Consider the following 16017-nt stretch of genomic DNA (forward strand, 5'->3'; position numbering starts at 1 on the left):
TATGCCTCATATATAACACTTATCTATCAGTTACTTAGCATACAGGCACAGCATACTTTAGTAATTACCTCATTTGCATACCTTAACATGTATCAGAGGTAATTATATTCATCACTCTGTATCTACGTCTTTTCTTGTTTTCTTCACTAAAGCATGAATACCTTGGGGGCAGTCACTATATATATTTGTCTTCCTAGCATATAGTACAATTTGTTTCATACAGAAGGTACATAATAAATATTTTTTGATTGAATGAATGTGTTATGATTAGGGGATGACTATGTTATGGGTAGGACAGCTTGAGAAAAGAGGAAAGAATATCTTAAATCTCAGAGAATAAATGCAGTCTGCTCCCACAACCCTTGAGTTCAGGAATGTAGAAACTTTGGCAGGCTAAATTATTTTCCTAATTCTACATGGCATTATGTATTCTTATAGTGGATATAAATTATGCATTTTTCCAAATGACAGGCAAGATAGGTATATGTCTTAATAGATATTGCAAAACTAGCAGAATAAATATGTTTGATTTATTCACAAATTTTGATTCATTTTATTGACCCTATTGTACATTACAGAGTTCACTCCATATTTTACATGCATTATAACTTCAAAATATTGGAAATCCTCTAGATCAGCAAAGAGATCAAATTCATCTAAAAGACCCATCTCTGTTTTCCATCCATTTGAAAAGATTTGTTAAGTGTGTTTCTCAGGCATAGCCAGACTTCTGGAAAGTGGAAATTGGTACTTATTACATTCTCAGGCTTCATCTTATCTGGGAGTACAACTGATTATTTTTACTCAGGTGTTTCCCTTCAAGGTTTACTTGTTGCCCCCACTCTGATTTCTTAGGGACTTACTATCTCCATAGCTTTTCTCATGCCATACTCTTCTCTTCTTTGCTGACTCTAATCTTGGTCTTTTCTACGTTGATGATGTGTGTGTGCAAGTGTGTGTGTGTGTGTGTGTGTGTGTGTGTGTGTGTTTCATCTCTCTCCTCACCTTTAAAACAATTGAATCTGAAAATTCACCAAGTAGATGAAAAGTTGCCATCACCGTTTTAGACTTGGATCTTGGATATTTGTATGTGAGAAAAGATATTGTCTTTCACTCACAGCAGAAGAAGAGAAGGACAAAGCTAATGCTTTTCCTATCCACCTAGTTATGCACTATTGAATGATGTCATTTCAGATAACTTAAATTTCCAATGCTTACGTTTGTAATTATTTTTGGTTTTGTCAGCAATCTATAGCTCCTAAATGAATGTACTCTATATCCTTATACCTAAATGAATGTACTCTATATCCTTATACATGATAACTTAAGTTTCAAAGTTTTCAATTTTCTACTATTTTTAAAAGAGATGTTATCTTCATATAAAATTGCTTCTCTAAATGATTAAATTGATACAACTCTTGGCAGGAAATTAATCCTTAGCTATACCTTTTGTAATTTTTAAGTGTTTGAGATCTTCTGTATAAAGAATAAAGAATATTACTCTGATAAATGGTCTTCTTATAGTTTAATTTTATTATTTAAATTTTATTATGTATATATGTAAACATACAAAAAGAATCTGGCTTGGACAAAACAAAACATTGCGGAATATGGAATATATAATGTACATAGTAATTGGATAGTTAATTTCTCAGACACCTTTAGAATATTTTAGCATAATCTTTATCAGCTAGGTGCACCTATTTTCCCAATGACCTAGCAGGGATTATGCTCTTACTGCACTTGGAAGGAAGAGCCATCTCCCTGAACATCCCTGAACTCCATTGCTATTGTCATCAGGGCTCCTACTACCCTCTCATGCTGGTATCAGTTGTTACTGGCTTATTGACTGCAAATCACCATTGAAGAGGCTTTGGAAAGACATGGCATTAGGCTTCTAAATGATCTCAATAACATCAGTCCTCTTTGGTGGATAAAGCTTAATTCGTTTTTACAATTAAGATACTTTGGGAAATAGACAAACATTTCTTGTACATAAATGCATTTGGTATTTTACATGGATCTCCCATTATGGTAACTTTTAAAAATATTATACTACTATGTTTTCTCCTGATGAATATTAGCATAATAAAAAGCACAATTTGTTTTAAAGCTTACTTTTTTGAGGCAGTGAAAAAAGACTAGTAGAAATCATGGCGTGTTCTTAGGCGCTTAAATTCAGAGAGAAAGGGCTCTCAGAACTACTGACACACCCAGAGCACAGGTGCTCATGATCCAAAATAGTTAACAATGATGTACCCACTATGATGATTAAAAAAAAAGAAATCCTCTTCCACATTATTGAAATAAAAATTGTTTTTAAGTTAAAATCTTCAAAGAAATGTTATTCAAATGAGCCCAGATAAAAACTTCTATGATTTATACCAATACACCATTCTTTTTTTTTTTTTCTTAATTTTCCGTTTAGCCCTGTTAATTTTCCCGAGATGGTAGGAAAAGATCAACTCTGTATATTTCACTTCTAATATAAAATATTCAGCCTAAACCCACAGAAAGTATGTATTTTGAATAAAAGAAAATAGATGCTATAGCATTTCTGCGGAAGAGTCCAGTTTAAACATTCTGCAGTATGCAAATGCCATCTCGTTTATGTGAATGTTTTACTCGAGTGGATGCTGCAGGGTTGGAGGCTTCTGCCTGTGATTTAGGTTGTAATTTTATTTGTGGAAACAAACCAATCGCGTACCTCCAATCGTCTTAACGATGAGGTGATCAATAGCCCATTACTGGATAGAACAGAGGCTACAGGAAGTGCATTGAAGATTTTAATGCATGAATTATGCATGCGGTGCTCATTCTTTAGTCTCCGAACAGAATGACGGGGTTTGTGAAGTCGCCTCAGATAGTTTCTTGCATTAAGTGACTGCAGTGAAATGCTTAATATTTTCAGGCATAGAAGCAGCATTGACTCTAGCCAGCTGAATTTGGATGTAAATCCCACAGCTCGCAGCACAGAATGCTTTATTTGAAAGTATTGCTATGTAGAGAGCCAGCTTTACTGTCATCTAACCTGCTCTCCCCAGAAGGTTGGCTGAAGGATGGGAGCGGCTGTGCCTGCCTCTGAGGTCACAGCTTGAAGTCCTTTTAACTTGCTTTCTGCTGCAGGAGAGAGACGTACTGTGGTGTGACTGTCGCTGCATTCATTCAAATGGACAGCTTGCAATAAATACTATACACAGAACGTCAGATAATTCAGCATATGAGGTAAGTCCGAGGTTTTTCTCTAGGTTAGTAATTCCAAGGGAGAATGTGCTGAGTTAGGAAAGGGTGATGCAGTGTTAGTAGGATTGACTCACACCTCAGTATTGCTATGCGGTGTCAGGGTTCTCAATTTTTATGTTAATTGAAAGCTGATTTTATTTTATATTTTTGACAAGTTGCCGTAGGGTATTTTATCTTGCACGCAAAAGCTTTTCAAGAATGTACCAGAGCTCAGATGTGTGTCTCAGATAGACAGAAACCTGCAAACTGGGGAGGGGCAGCACTGAAAGTATGAGCTGAATCAATAAAAAATTACCTCCTGTGGAGAAGTTTTAGCAGGGCTGTGGTATTCCTTTGGCTCCTATTATTTCCTTAATGTCAATAATTTCAAATTATGGTAAAAAATGTTGGTAAACACCAAAAATGCTCAATCCTTTCCCCAGAAGCAGAGGAAAGCACTGAGGTACTCAAACTCAAATACTGTGTTGCATACAAATGGAACAGATGGAATTAAAGTAATTTGGACTAGCTTGTCCTTGAAGGAAGACCTTGTTGTCAGAAACAAAACAGTTTGACTTCTACCTGTAGTGTTTTGGGTTTTTTTCCCTCTTGTCCAGAATGCCTTACTCCAAAAAGAATGCATAGATGTAATATTTTGAAATTTATGCCCCCATCCACCAAAAAAGTTTTCTTTCCTTCTTGGTCTTTTAAAAATTAAGCTTATACAATTGCAGAACCCACTGTATAAAAGCCAAATAAAATTTACAAAAACTCTGCAAAACTGAAAAATATAGTTCTATCTACTACTATATTTGCCAGTCTTTGTGAATTAAAACTGCTTGCTTAAATATCATGACAAATAATTAATAAATATGCAGATAACGTGCAGTATGATATAAATTCCTAAACCTTTCTTTAGGGTAGGAAAATAGCATTTAATAAACATTCAGCAAGAAACTCTAGATATAGTAAAAATTTTTAAGGATGCTTTTCAACAGTACATTTATACTATTAGTATATATATGTATACACATATGCATAGATGTACATATATGCATACATACATATATGCACTATAATATATAATTTATGAAACATAATATATGCAATATAACAGGTATATCATATAAATTAGATAATATAACATTGCCTACTTCTCAAGTATGTTAATTGATGCTGTTTTTAAAAATTTGTTTGCTGAATAATCTACCAAGAACCAGTAATAGATAAGGCCAGTATTTTTTGTAAAATAAGGATTATTATTAAAAAATAAAAATTAAAAAAGGAAATAGAGTAATGATAGTAAGACCACAGGAAAAATACCCTTCAAGCATTTCACAGTACATTTCAGTTCTGCTACAGTGTTACTCTGTTACTTGGCTTTCCTGTCAACTGTCTGGTGGTGGTGTGGCACTGCGCTCCCAGCACTGTAGAATGTGTTTTATGAGGACACTCACGTGTGAGTTTTTACTTAGGGAGGGGAAGAAAGGGAGGATAGGTAACTGCCTATATGTCTTAGAGGTCTCCCGTTGCTGAGTCATGGCGTTCAGTTCTGCTTAAATGCCTCCTGAATGAGGTGGCCCCTTAACAGCTACTAAAATGGAATCTAAAAGAAAATGAGAAAGAATGGAGGGAACAGAAACTTAAAGGTATTTATTACCTAATGACATACTAAATTCTGAATAATGAGTATAATGGCAGTGCTACTTGTTGGAGCTGGCTGAGGTGACAGTAGAAGAAAAGCCCCCATGATGGGTGACAAGATCATAGCAGTGAAATTAATGGACCAACTTGGGGAGATTGTATAGACAAAGGGTTCTATGTAACATTGCACTTGTACTTACCTAAGTCTCTTTGTCATTGTTCTAGTCTCAACCCAGGCCATTAATCAGTCTCACTGAAAATATCTAATGGTTTTGATAAAGAATATTTCCCAGGTCGTCTGACGGGAATCTGGAAAGAGATGTGCTCAGTTCCCAATTCCCACATTAGTTGCAAATAATTTTTATAGGTAATCAATTGGGAGAAAATAACAAGAGATTAATGAGAATATTTGAAAATCAACCACAATATATGAGTTGAGACACCAAAATGAGTTTAGATAATTATTATGGCAAAGTATAATAGTATTAAATTCAGTTGGAAAGGAAACTAAAGATATAAAAATGGTATAATAAAATGGAAAGAAGGAAAATGGAATGAAAAACCTATATAGTAGTGAAATATCAAATGTAAAATTTTTGAAAGTGAATTTAATCCATAGTTGATATATATTATTTATGCCTCTAAAATCAATTTATAAGAATTCTGAAATATTATGATTCACTAATATAAGGTTTTGTAATTTAGCTTAAAAATGAATTTTAAAGGTGACTTAGAGTGATAAATCAGTTGAGAAGAATATTTTAAACTGGTAAACAAGCAACTTTCTTATAGAGAATAAATATATATATTAATAAGGGATGTTTTCACCTACATTATAATAAATCTAAGAAGAAAACTGTATCTCTATCTATACTATATTCAGCATTAAATAAGATTATAGAAAAGTTATGAATTATTTATGGAAGATTAGAAGAGTAAAAGATGAGAGATGATATGCCCATTTTCCAAACCTAAAACACACATACGAATTGATTAAATCTGAGTTTACATTTATAAGACAAGGTAATCCCCTATAGGGTTCTTTAGTAAATAGTCCTGATGTGCTACAAGCTTTGTAAAATACACAGAAAACTTTTTTCAAGTATGAATTTATAACAAAGAGTGATACCAAGAGATTTTATATTCTTTTCTCTTACATTGGAGAAAACGATAAAATTAGTTCCTCCTTAAAATATTTTCCCTAAGAAATTATAGTTTATGAAACATTTTCCTTTTATATATGCTCTTAGGAGTTGACACTGATGAGTGTGTCTTTTTTTTTTTTCTGTACGCGGGCCTCTCACTGTTGTGGCCTCTCCCGTTGCGGAGCACAGGCTCCGGATGCGCAGGCTCAGCGGCCATGGCTCACGGGCCCAGCCGCTCCACGGCACGTGGGATCTTCCCGGACCGGGGCACGAACCCGTGTCCCCTGCATCGGCAGGCGAACTCTCAACCACTGCGCCACCAGGGAAGCCCAAGAGTGTGTCATTTTAATATAGCTTCATGCATGTTTCACCAATTTATTCCCTCTGATTATAAATATACATTTTACCCAATTATTTATTGTTTCCTAATCACTTTAATCTTACAAGACAACTCAGTGTAATGAAGAAGCATTTATTAAGGTCTTCTTGTGTGCTTTTTCTAGGTACTCACTGTAGATGCAAAAAAAAGATGAAGGGCTATGCTTTCAATAGAACAAATAGTTCAAATGTAGGAAAAAAATTAGAGCATAGCATCAGGCAAAATACTTGGTTAAAAGTTTTAGTGTCACAGGAGAAAGGGGGAACCAAGCTCAGAAATGTTAAGTGGAGTCCAGGAGAAGAACGTGCATACAGGGGTGGAAACAAAAATCAATATTATATATTCTGATGTCAGGACTTAAATAGAGGAATTGTATAGGTGTAGGTGAGAATAAACAAGGTGGGAGCAGGTTGTTAAGAACTTAACCAACAGAATAACTTGCTTAGACGTGGGTCTTATAGTTATTGGGTACTCACAGACATTATTTAATCACACTGGAGTCATTTAATGCTAAAGATATTTCTAATCTCTGAATCAGATGAATTCTCAACATTTCTTTTTAATGATTGTTAATCCTGAATTGAATATTGTATTAACTATATATTTTTTTCTGTATTCTAATGCTTTGCCGTGCTAACCCTGGAGGGACTGCACCTCCCAGGGTGAGCTAATCACGGGAGTTAGTAAGCCACTGGCCCTCAAGTTCCCTTTTCAAATGCAAACCAACCAATCCAAAGCCCTGCCTTCAACCTTCTTATTAGAATTCTCACATCAAGACAACTAGGTACAGCCCCAATGCCCCAGAGCTACCTAAAATAATTCAAACTGGCCAATCCTAAATCCACTTTTATCTTGCCTCCTTCCTGAGAAAACCATAATAAAGGCTCTTGCCCACAGTTACCCTTTTCCCTCTGCCTCTTGACCAAACCTGCACCCCCATGATTCCTTGTGTGTCCCCAGGCATGTCTCGCCTTCTCAGGATCTGTGAATATAACAAGCTATATTTTTCAATGACAGTCATCACCAGATCTATTGGCCTTACCATACCTAGATAACAATAAAACATATTAAAATAAACATGAAAAACTTATCAACATCTTTTTTAATGTTAATTAACATCAGTAGAAGTATTACATTCCTAGTATTTAAAATAAATCAGTCAAGTCTTTCTGAAATCATTATCTTTTTATTAAAATGCTATATTGTTAGCACAAGTTCATATACCTGAAGCACAGTGAGGCCAAACAAACCTAAACGTCGGAGTTTGGAGCAGTGAAAGGTTAATTGCAGGGCCATATCAGGAGATGGATGGCTCATGTCCCCGGAAACCTTGAACTCCCCAAAGGGTTTTAGCAAAGTATTTTTAAAAGCCAGGTGAGGGAAGGGGATTGCAGAGTGTGTGATCAGCTTGTGCACAGTTCTTTTGTTTGGCTGATGAATGAGGTAACGGCTGTGTCACAGGGGTTAACATTATCAATCCTCAGGCTCCAGTAGGCTTGGGGGCTATGTGCTTATGGTCTTCAAACAGTTAATATTTTCCATTTGATAGGGGTTTTTCACATCTGTAACACAATTCAGGAAATGTGCATCCGATACTGTAATCTACATACTCCAGAGAGGAGCTAAAGCAGAGGATATGGGGGGAAGGCCTGTCCTGGGAAGGCCCCATAAGTGTCCTGCTCCATTACATTATTATTTTGAATATAAGAGTAATTTCTAACTGAACCTCCTGTAAACACAAGCTTAATTCTTTTCTAAGTTGTGGTTGATAGAGGAAGGGTATTACTCCAGAAATGTGAGTGGACAATTAGTTTTTAGTCTCATTACAAGGTACGTAGGTCTAAAGTTTTAAATATTTTCCTGAGTCCACTTTAACTTGTAGTATGTTTCCTCTGCTACATGAAAATAAGCATCTACCTCATCAAGCAACTAAATCAATGCCAAGGGAAAATGCCACCTTATGCTCCTTAAATATCAAATTCTGAAACTGTAATAATCAAATGCTAATGTTGTTTATATAGCCTCTTTGGCATCCAGTAGGCAACTATAACACACATCTTAAATAAAAAATATTTCTGCTACATTAAGCCTAAAAATTTGAATTGAACTGTCTTGAGAATGTGGTGTTCAAGGAAAGGTTTTTGGTAATCAGTGAATGCAGAACTTTGGAACAATGGCAAATGCACTTAACCACAGGACTAAGAAGAGTTGAGCCACACAGAAGTAGTGTGCAGAAGAAATGTATATGAAAAGACATTAGTGATATCTTTCAGTAGTGCATGCTATTCCTTCAAAACATTATGATTAAAAGAAGCTGAGAAAAGTAAATGACTTTAAAGCATAGAAGAATTAAAACATTAAATGCATGTTTGAGCATTTTGGCTTTTAACTTCCCTATCTACTCCAAGATTGTGTGATTATAAGTAACTATTGCAATCACAATAATCCTTTAAGAGATAAACTTTTGATAAAGAAATTCAAGTAGATAATTGGAGACAATTTAGATTGGGAACAGGTTAGAAAAGACACTAGTCATGCTAGCAGATGGAAGGGCAGCAAGGTAGGTGGCTGGGAGAGAATCTGGAGGCGGAGCTGTGCCAGAAAGAACATAGGAATTTAAACAGATGGAAGATGATATAAAGTTGGCAACACGAGAAGCTGGGTGACAAACAGAAGAAATCTGTTGAAGAACTGGGTGAGCAGGAAGCCAAGAGGTGAATTAGGCGGACTAGTGATAAACTAAATAGGTCAGTATGAGGGCACCCAAGTTCCAGAATAAATAGGTAAGAATAATGGAAAACTGCAATTTTTCCCTTTACTTGAACGTAGGAAATGACTTTTATTATAATTTTTAAAGTGCTTTGAAACCATGATGAACACTGATCTTCTACAGAGGAACAGTTTTAGTAGAAAATTCTGAGATGTTTACTACTGAGGAAATGTATTCTGTGAAATTATCATGAACATAAAATTTATTTATTATTTACTAGTTTTGTGTTTCCTATAATTTGAGTTCTGGCCCTGGCTTGGAGGATTTGGCTGGAAAATAATACTGAGAGGTAATACCTGTAGAGAATAAGAACTTTAATCCTTACCAAAAGAGGATTTATCAGACTGTGGAAAATCTGAACATAATATTATCTTTAGAAAAATTTCTTATGTTGTACTTGCCTGTTAAAAGTGATAGTAGCTCTGTCTCAGTGAACATTAAGAAGATGATTACAAGTCATTTTGTCTCATTTTTGTCTTCGGACTTATCTATCCTTAAATCACTACATTCATGGACAATTATCCATGCTTACAAACACTTGGTAAAATTATATAACATAGTTAAGTACTTTAAAATTTTATTTGTCATTATAGACAAATATAAAAGTGCCGTATACAGGAACATTTGTATGAGAATCTTGGCATTATGTCTATCTTGATTGATCTTCAGATAGATACATGGGTTCTAAGTGCAAGAGACACTGCCATTTGCTACGTTTATAAATTTAGAATTAACTCCACTCTTTCCTTTTGTTCTCCAATCTAACCTCTAAACTTATTTTTCTGATACATCAACTCTATTTCTCAGATATTTCTTGCTATCTATTTTACTAGCCAAAGTCCTTATGCCACTGTGTCTAAAACTCTTATGTTTATTGCCAGCATAATTATTTCTAAAATATCTGCATTCCAATTAATCCCCCACACGGAGCAAGGATCATTTATCAACAGTTGTCTAGACTGTATGACTGTTCTTTTGGAGTGATGCATTTAGTTGCAACTTCAATCCCTTGAATTAAACTTTTGAGCGCAAAGCTAGTAACAGTATCTTCCCAAGTTCCAAGTGCCCACTTTATGTGTGTGTGTAGATGTGTGTGTGTGTATGTGTGCGTGTGTGTATACACACACAACTCTCTTGAATTGAAGAACCATATTTGGCAAATCTTGCACATATGCTAGCTACTATGCCAGACTTTGGGGATACAAAAATGAGTACAACATGAACCTTTCCATCAAAGAGTTTATATTCGGATGGAATAAATAGATTTATATATACCAGATACTATGGTACAATCTAATTGATGGAATGTTATTATATTCATATGTAATAGATATGTATATTACCCTACATGATTGTGAATCTGTTGAGGTCAGGGAACACATTAATTTATTAATTCAGCAAATGTTTATTAAGCTCCTTTTATGTGCATTGGCTATGCAAAGGGAATTATATTCCTTGTTTCCATGGATAGAATAGTCTGTTAAAAGAAGGAGAGAAAATAACTGAAAGCTCACTGGACAAAGCTAACACTTGTAAAGGTAGAAGCAGGTACAGTAAGTGCATATAAATTGAGCTCTAGCTAAAATTAAGGGAGGACATCAAAAATAACTTCCTGAATGAGGTAGTAAAATGATACTTAAAATAGTTTAGAAATATCGGTATAATGATTTAGTCAGTGCAGTTATGAAATAAATGGTGTTGACTGTAAATTTCAGAGGTTCACACTAAAAAGAGATAGGTAATTAAAATACAACTTGAAAGGAAAAAAGGTTTTGCTGAGATCATGCTTAAATGAATAATCTCATTTAATCCTCTCTAGGAGAATATGAGATCCTCACTTTAAAGATGGGAAAACTGAAAGATAGAGGTTATACTGTTACTAAAACTCTAGGTTCAGGATTAGGAGATTAAAGTTTCTTTTCTATATCCCCATAATTTTACTAAATTTTCTTGGCACTCTGCAGGAAACTTCAAATGTCAATGCATGCATATAATCAATGACATTTTGAACCCCTATGTTCATAAGTTTGTTCATCTTCCTTTCATTGTAACTAAATTGGGCGTAATGGAGGCAGTGCAAAATTGAAAATTAATTTTTATTATTATTTACTAGAAGAAAGTCAAGTTTAATTTGAAAAAGAAACTATCCATAAGCATAATCTAAGGTCAAAAATGGTCATTTTGCTCAAGTATGGAAAATCTGACTAGTGGATAAGGAACAAAATGACACTTGAAGAATACATAAATTTTACAAGATGTCCAATATATATGTACCCAGCTTATTGCAGAGTAGTCTGATGAATAATGTTTTTAATAAATTTATATTAATTAGTTCATTATTAGTTCCTCTAAAATATGAATTAATTGTGAGTAATTTTAAAATTCTTTTGTTGGGGGAAATGCTTTTAGAACCCTTTTCTTCTTCTTAACATCTTCAGTAGAAAAAATGATATTAACTAGGGGAGTTTTCTGTATTTGATTGAAGAATAGAAAGGGTGCCTGCATTCCCAGTGTCTAGCACAGTGCCATGAACATAGTAGATGTTCAATAAATCTGTGTTGAATGAATGTTCACATGAATTAATGTTATCACATTTTATTAATTATAAGACACTACTGTTTAAGTCACACTATCAAATGAATAGACTTTGGGGAGAATATTCATTATGTTAATTATACATATCAAATGCAAGGTGAATCCTGTAGTAGAAGATATTTTTCTCTTTTTTCTTTTTTTTATTGAAGTATAGTTGATTTACAATATTACATGAGTTTCAGGTGTACTACATAGTGATATTTTTATAGATTATACTCCATTTAAAGTTATTATAAAATAATGGCAAAAATCTGTCTCGAGCTAGCTTAAGCAAAAGGGGAGATTTATTGGAAGGATATGGTGTCATGTGACTCAAAGCTGTACAAGCAAATGTTGGGAAGGATGGGTTGTGATGTAGCTGGACCTAAAGTATACCTGTACCTGGATATCTGATTGTCCTATCAAAAGTGTCAACTTCTCTGTGAGTGTGGTTTTCAATCTCAGTGAAGATCAACTTTGATATATGCCTTCGGGAACATGTCTGGCTACCAAGATTTAGATATCTTTCTATCTTGTAGCCCCTTCTCTCCCACCTCCACCACTAGCTGAGTGTATTTTGTGATAGTTTTTACAAAGACTATGTTGAAATTGACAAGTTCAGGTGATTGGAATGAACAAAGTGGTTTTTTTTTACATTATTGATTAGAATATTAATGCAAAAATATTTGGTGCTTTAAAACTTGAACAAATATTCTGTCCAGCAAAAGTGCTGTGGCTATTTTAATTAAAGATAAATTATGGCTTATGCAGAAGTTATGTCAATAGCAGAGATGAAATTAATAAAAAATGTTTTAAATTATTTTTAATGATGTTCAACATATTTTCAGACACCATGGGAACAATTGTTCTGTTTATGTCCATATTTCCAGCAATTAGCGCATTGCCTGAAATATTGTAAACAGCTGGTAAATATTTGTCACTAATATATTGATAATAAGGTCTTCTTCATTCACATAATTAATTCATAACAGTAATAGTGAAATGGACTACACTGAGGCAGTAGGAATGTTAAGAAATTATTTAAAATATCAGTGTGTGTATTCCATGTTGTGACCTATTCACAGCTAAATGACAAATTATATAAAACAATATATTTAGATGTAAGTGACCTGAAAGATAAGTAGAGATCCAAGCCATAAAGAATGTGTCTTGTTGAGTCTGGATTTGTATCATTTATTAAAGATGACTCGAAATTGTACATTGGTTCTTTGGAACTTACTCAAGATGTTAAATACATAGAAAATTCTTGAGGGGAGTAGAACTAAGCACAAATAATAATAAAGATACTGAGAGAAGTGGCTATTTGTCCCAGAATACTCAGCTAGAAGAGAGAAAACATGGCCAATTGTTTACATAGATATATTTGGATAAGACCTTTACAGCAGAGGATGAATACCAAATACTGTTGATTTTTTAATAAATGATATATTTTAATCATTTTTTGTAGCAAAAAGAAAATTCTTTGGCACAGTGATTATTTTGAAGTTATTAAATGCAAAAAAAATCTAATCTAATAATTTTCTCTTTCTGTATTTTATTGCAGTAGGATATAGCCCTCACCTATGCAAATGTTAATGCCTTTAGGTGAAGCCCTCCTTTTAGTTAAATTGAACTTAAATAGATGCTTCATGCAGTAATGAAGAAAATATTTTTGTTAATCCAAGATGAAGATTATTTAGAATTTGTCTGTCTAGTCCCTCATCAAGGATAAAATGAAATTTTAGAGTTGGAATGTGTCAAATGAAATTGTGACTAATCCTTAATTTTTGCATGTGGAAACTGAGTTTCTAATGATTGAGAGTTACAATTTAAGGCCTTCTATTTAGACATACCTACATATAGAAAAACAAGTTTCAAAGTGTACATGGTTAAGAAGTCAATAATAACATAAAAATTGCAGTAATATTTTCCCTTAACTGTAGAATTCTTGTTCAGATGTAATGTTCTTCATGTAATTAATTTCTTAGCTTAATGAAAATTTTTTTGTTTTTTTAATTTTTTTGAATTTATTATTTTTTTTTGAATTTTTGAAATTTTATTTTATTTTTATACAGCAGGTTCTTATTAGTTATCTCTTTTATACATATTAGTGTATACATGTCAATCCCAATCTCCCAATTCATCCCCCCACCCCCCACTGCTTTGCCACCTTGGTGTCCATATGTTTGTTCTCTACATTTGTGTCTCTATTTCTGCCTTGCAGACTGGTTCATCTGTACCATTTTTCTAGATTCCACATATATGCATTAACATACGATATTTGTTTTCCTCTTTATGACTCACTTCATTCTGTATGACAGTCTCCAAGTTCATCTGAAAAATGTTTTTAATGAATTGCTTTTGCTTCTCTAAATTATCTATCTCAAGAATCATTCTTAAGAAAAGAAATTTTAAATGAAAGAAAATTATTTCTCTGTGATTCAGAACACATATAATTCTTAGATCTTAACCACAGAACTATAATGCTCATTCATGAACATTGATTAGGAAATGGGCACCCCTTGAGACATGCTCAGTATCAATATAAACTTAATTCTTCTTTAAAAGAGCTAGTCATGTGTCAATCAATGTGCTGAAAATAAATGCTTTGGTTATATGACTTAAAAACAGAATTTTCAGTAGCTTATAACTTAGGAAGAAATAGGAGTAAATGTGTTAAAGCTGAAATGGGGGTCGTATGAATTTCTATTGCTCATATGGAAGATTGATTAGGATTAAATTGGCCCAGCAAAGTGTAGATATGCAATAGATACTAAATGCAGAAAAACGATGATCATAGTGCCTAGCAACTGCTAAAACAGGGAGAATGAAGAACACATATTTGTTAATTGCCTGTAATTGTTACTACCTGTTTCACAGTAGAATTACTGTTTATTGTGTTTTGTTGACAGAATAAAGCATAATTTAAAGAGGGAAATTGGTACACCAACATTTATTCATTTTTCACTCTGTGCTAGGCATTGTGATAAGCGTTTTGCATATTTATTAAAATGTTATCACTGGAGTAACAATAAGTATTTAAAATGTGTTAATAAAACCCAATATTTTAATTTTGTATAAGAAATGATATTTTTGTCATATATGTGTCAAATACAAGTGATTAGTTACTTAAAAATAATTTAGTATTAAGTCTTTATTTATGCAATACATAACTGAATATGAGACAAATTACAAAGAAATATAGTCTCCTATTTATTTATTATTTTGGTAAGAATAGAGCAATTAAGTTTGAGCTCTAAAGAAACATATCAAAATGCATTTGAGTAGAATGGAAATCAAATATTCCACATAGGCAGTAAAAATAATTGTACACAGATTGAGTTAATTGGGGAACCTGAATCATGTGTTAATTTTAGAGCCTGATCTAAATAAAATGAATTCAGCAGACAAATCAATGGAAAAGATCCAGTTTATTGATGATAGAAGAGATTACTTTAGCAATGCACTGTAGTGGAAGTTAGAAAAACATATTGAGATTTGATAATTGATATTAAAAGAAGAGAGCAAATCTACCAGTAGTTGGAAAAAAAAAAAGTTGGCAAAAATTGGGGGTGAAAGTGTTAACAACTCAAATGCTTCCATTAAGTTTCCTTAAAGACTTAAGTATTCACTTCCTTTCTTCCTATGCATCATCATCCCATAGAGCAGTTTTGCATTTTCAATATTTCTAACAAATTAATTCAAATCAGCCGAAGTTTTCTTTTTTGTTTTCTACTTGCATATTTTGGAATGAAAATTGAAGTTACTAGTGGTTGCTCCTTCTTTCAATCTGTGTCACTTTCAAGCATTGTGTGACCTACTTATGCTAACTAAAAATGTGAACTAAAAATTATTTGAATTTTATTGTTTGCAAAGATCTTAGGAAAAGCTTGAAAAATAGTGAGTTAATAATGTGACTAACAACTAGAATTATATCTTACTATTTATGCCACAGACACATTCCTAAATAGGGAGCAGTAGAGTTAAAGCTTGAAGGAGTGAGTTGTTCCTCCAGAGCTTCTAAACTTCTAAACTCTACACATATATTGTCATAGGAGAAGAAAGCTTTATGCCTACATAGAATGAACTCTCACAGCTGCAATTTGACACCAGAATTAAGATAAGAATATGTATATGAAGAATGCATCTGATTTTTTCTTTTAAATTATTTTTTTTTCCCAATGACATTTCTATAACATCAAAATTTTTCTTAGTGTTCAATGTTAGGAATTTTTTTTTTTTGCATTGTCAGCTAGGCAGATTTTAGCTAAATATTCCTTTCA

The 16017-nt window shown here is 33.4% G+C and overlaps 1 protein-coding gene across 5 annotated transcripts in view; it reads left to right on the forward strand.

Moving 5' to 3' along the window:
- CNTN1 (contactin 1) overlaps positions 1-16017 on the forward strand; it is a 371063-nt gene that overhangs the window by 134035 nt on the left and 221011 nt on the right. For 3 of the 5 annotated variants that reach the window (XM_067696189.1, XM_067696192.1, XM_067696187.1), the window contains one exon: positions 3127-3225. The exons of the other annotated variants lie outside the window; for them this stretch is intronic. The gene's annotated coding sequence lies outside the window, so the exon portion shown is untranslated. The remainder of the gene's footprint in view (positions 1-3126; positions 3226-16017) is intronic. 5 annotated transcript variants of the gene reach the window in all.

This window comes from Pseudorca crassidens, chromosome 11 (assembly GCF_039906515.1).
Source record: "Pseudorca crassidens isolate mPseCra1 chromosome 11, mPseCra1.hap1, whole genome shotgun sequence".
NCBI classification, from domain to species: Eukaryota; Metazoa; Chordata; class Mammalia; order Artiodactyla; family Delphinidae; genus Pseudorca; species Pseudorca crassidens.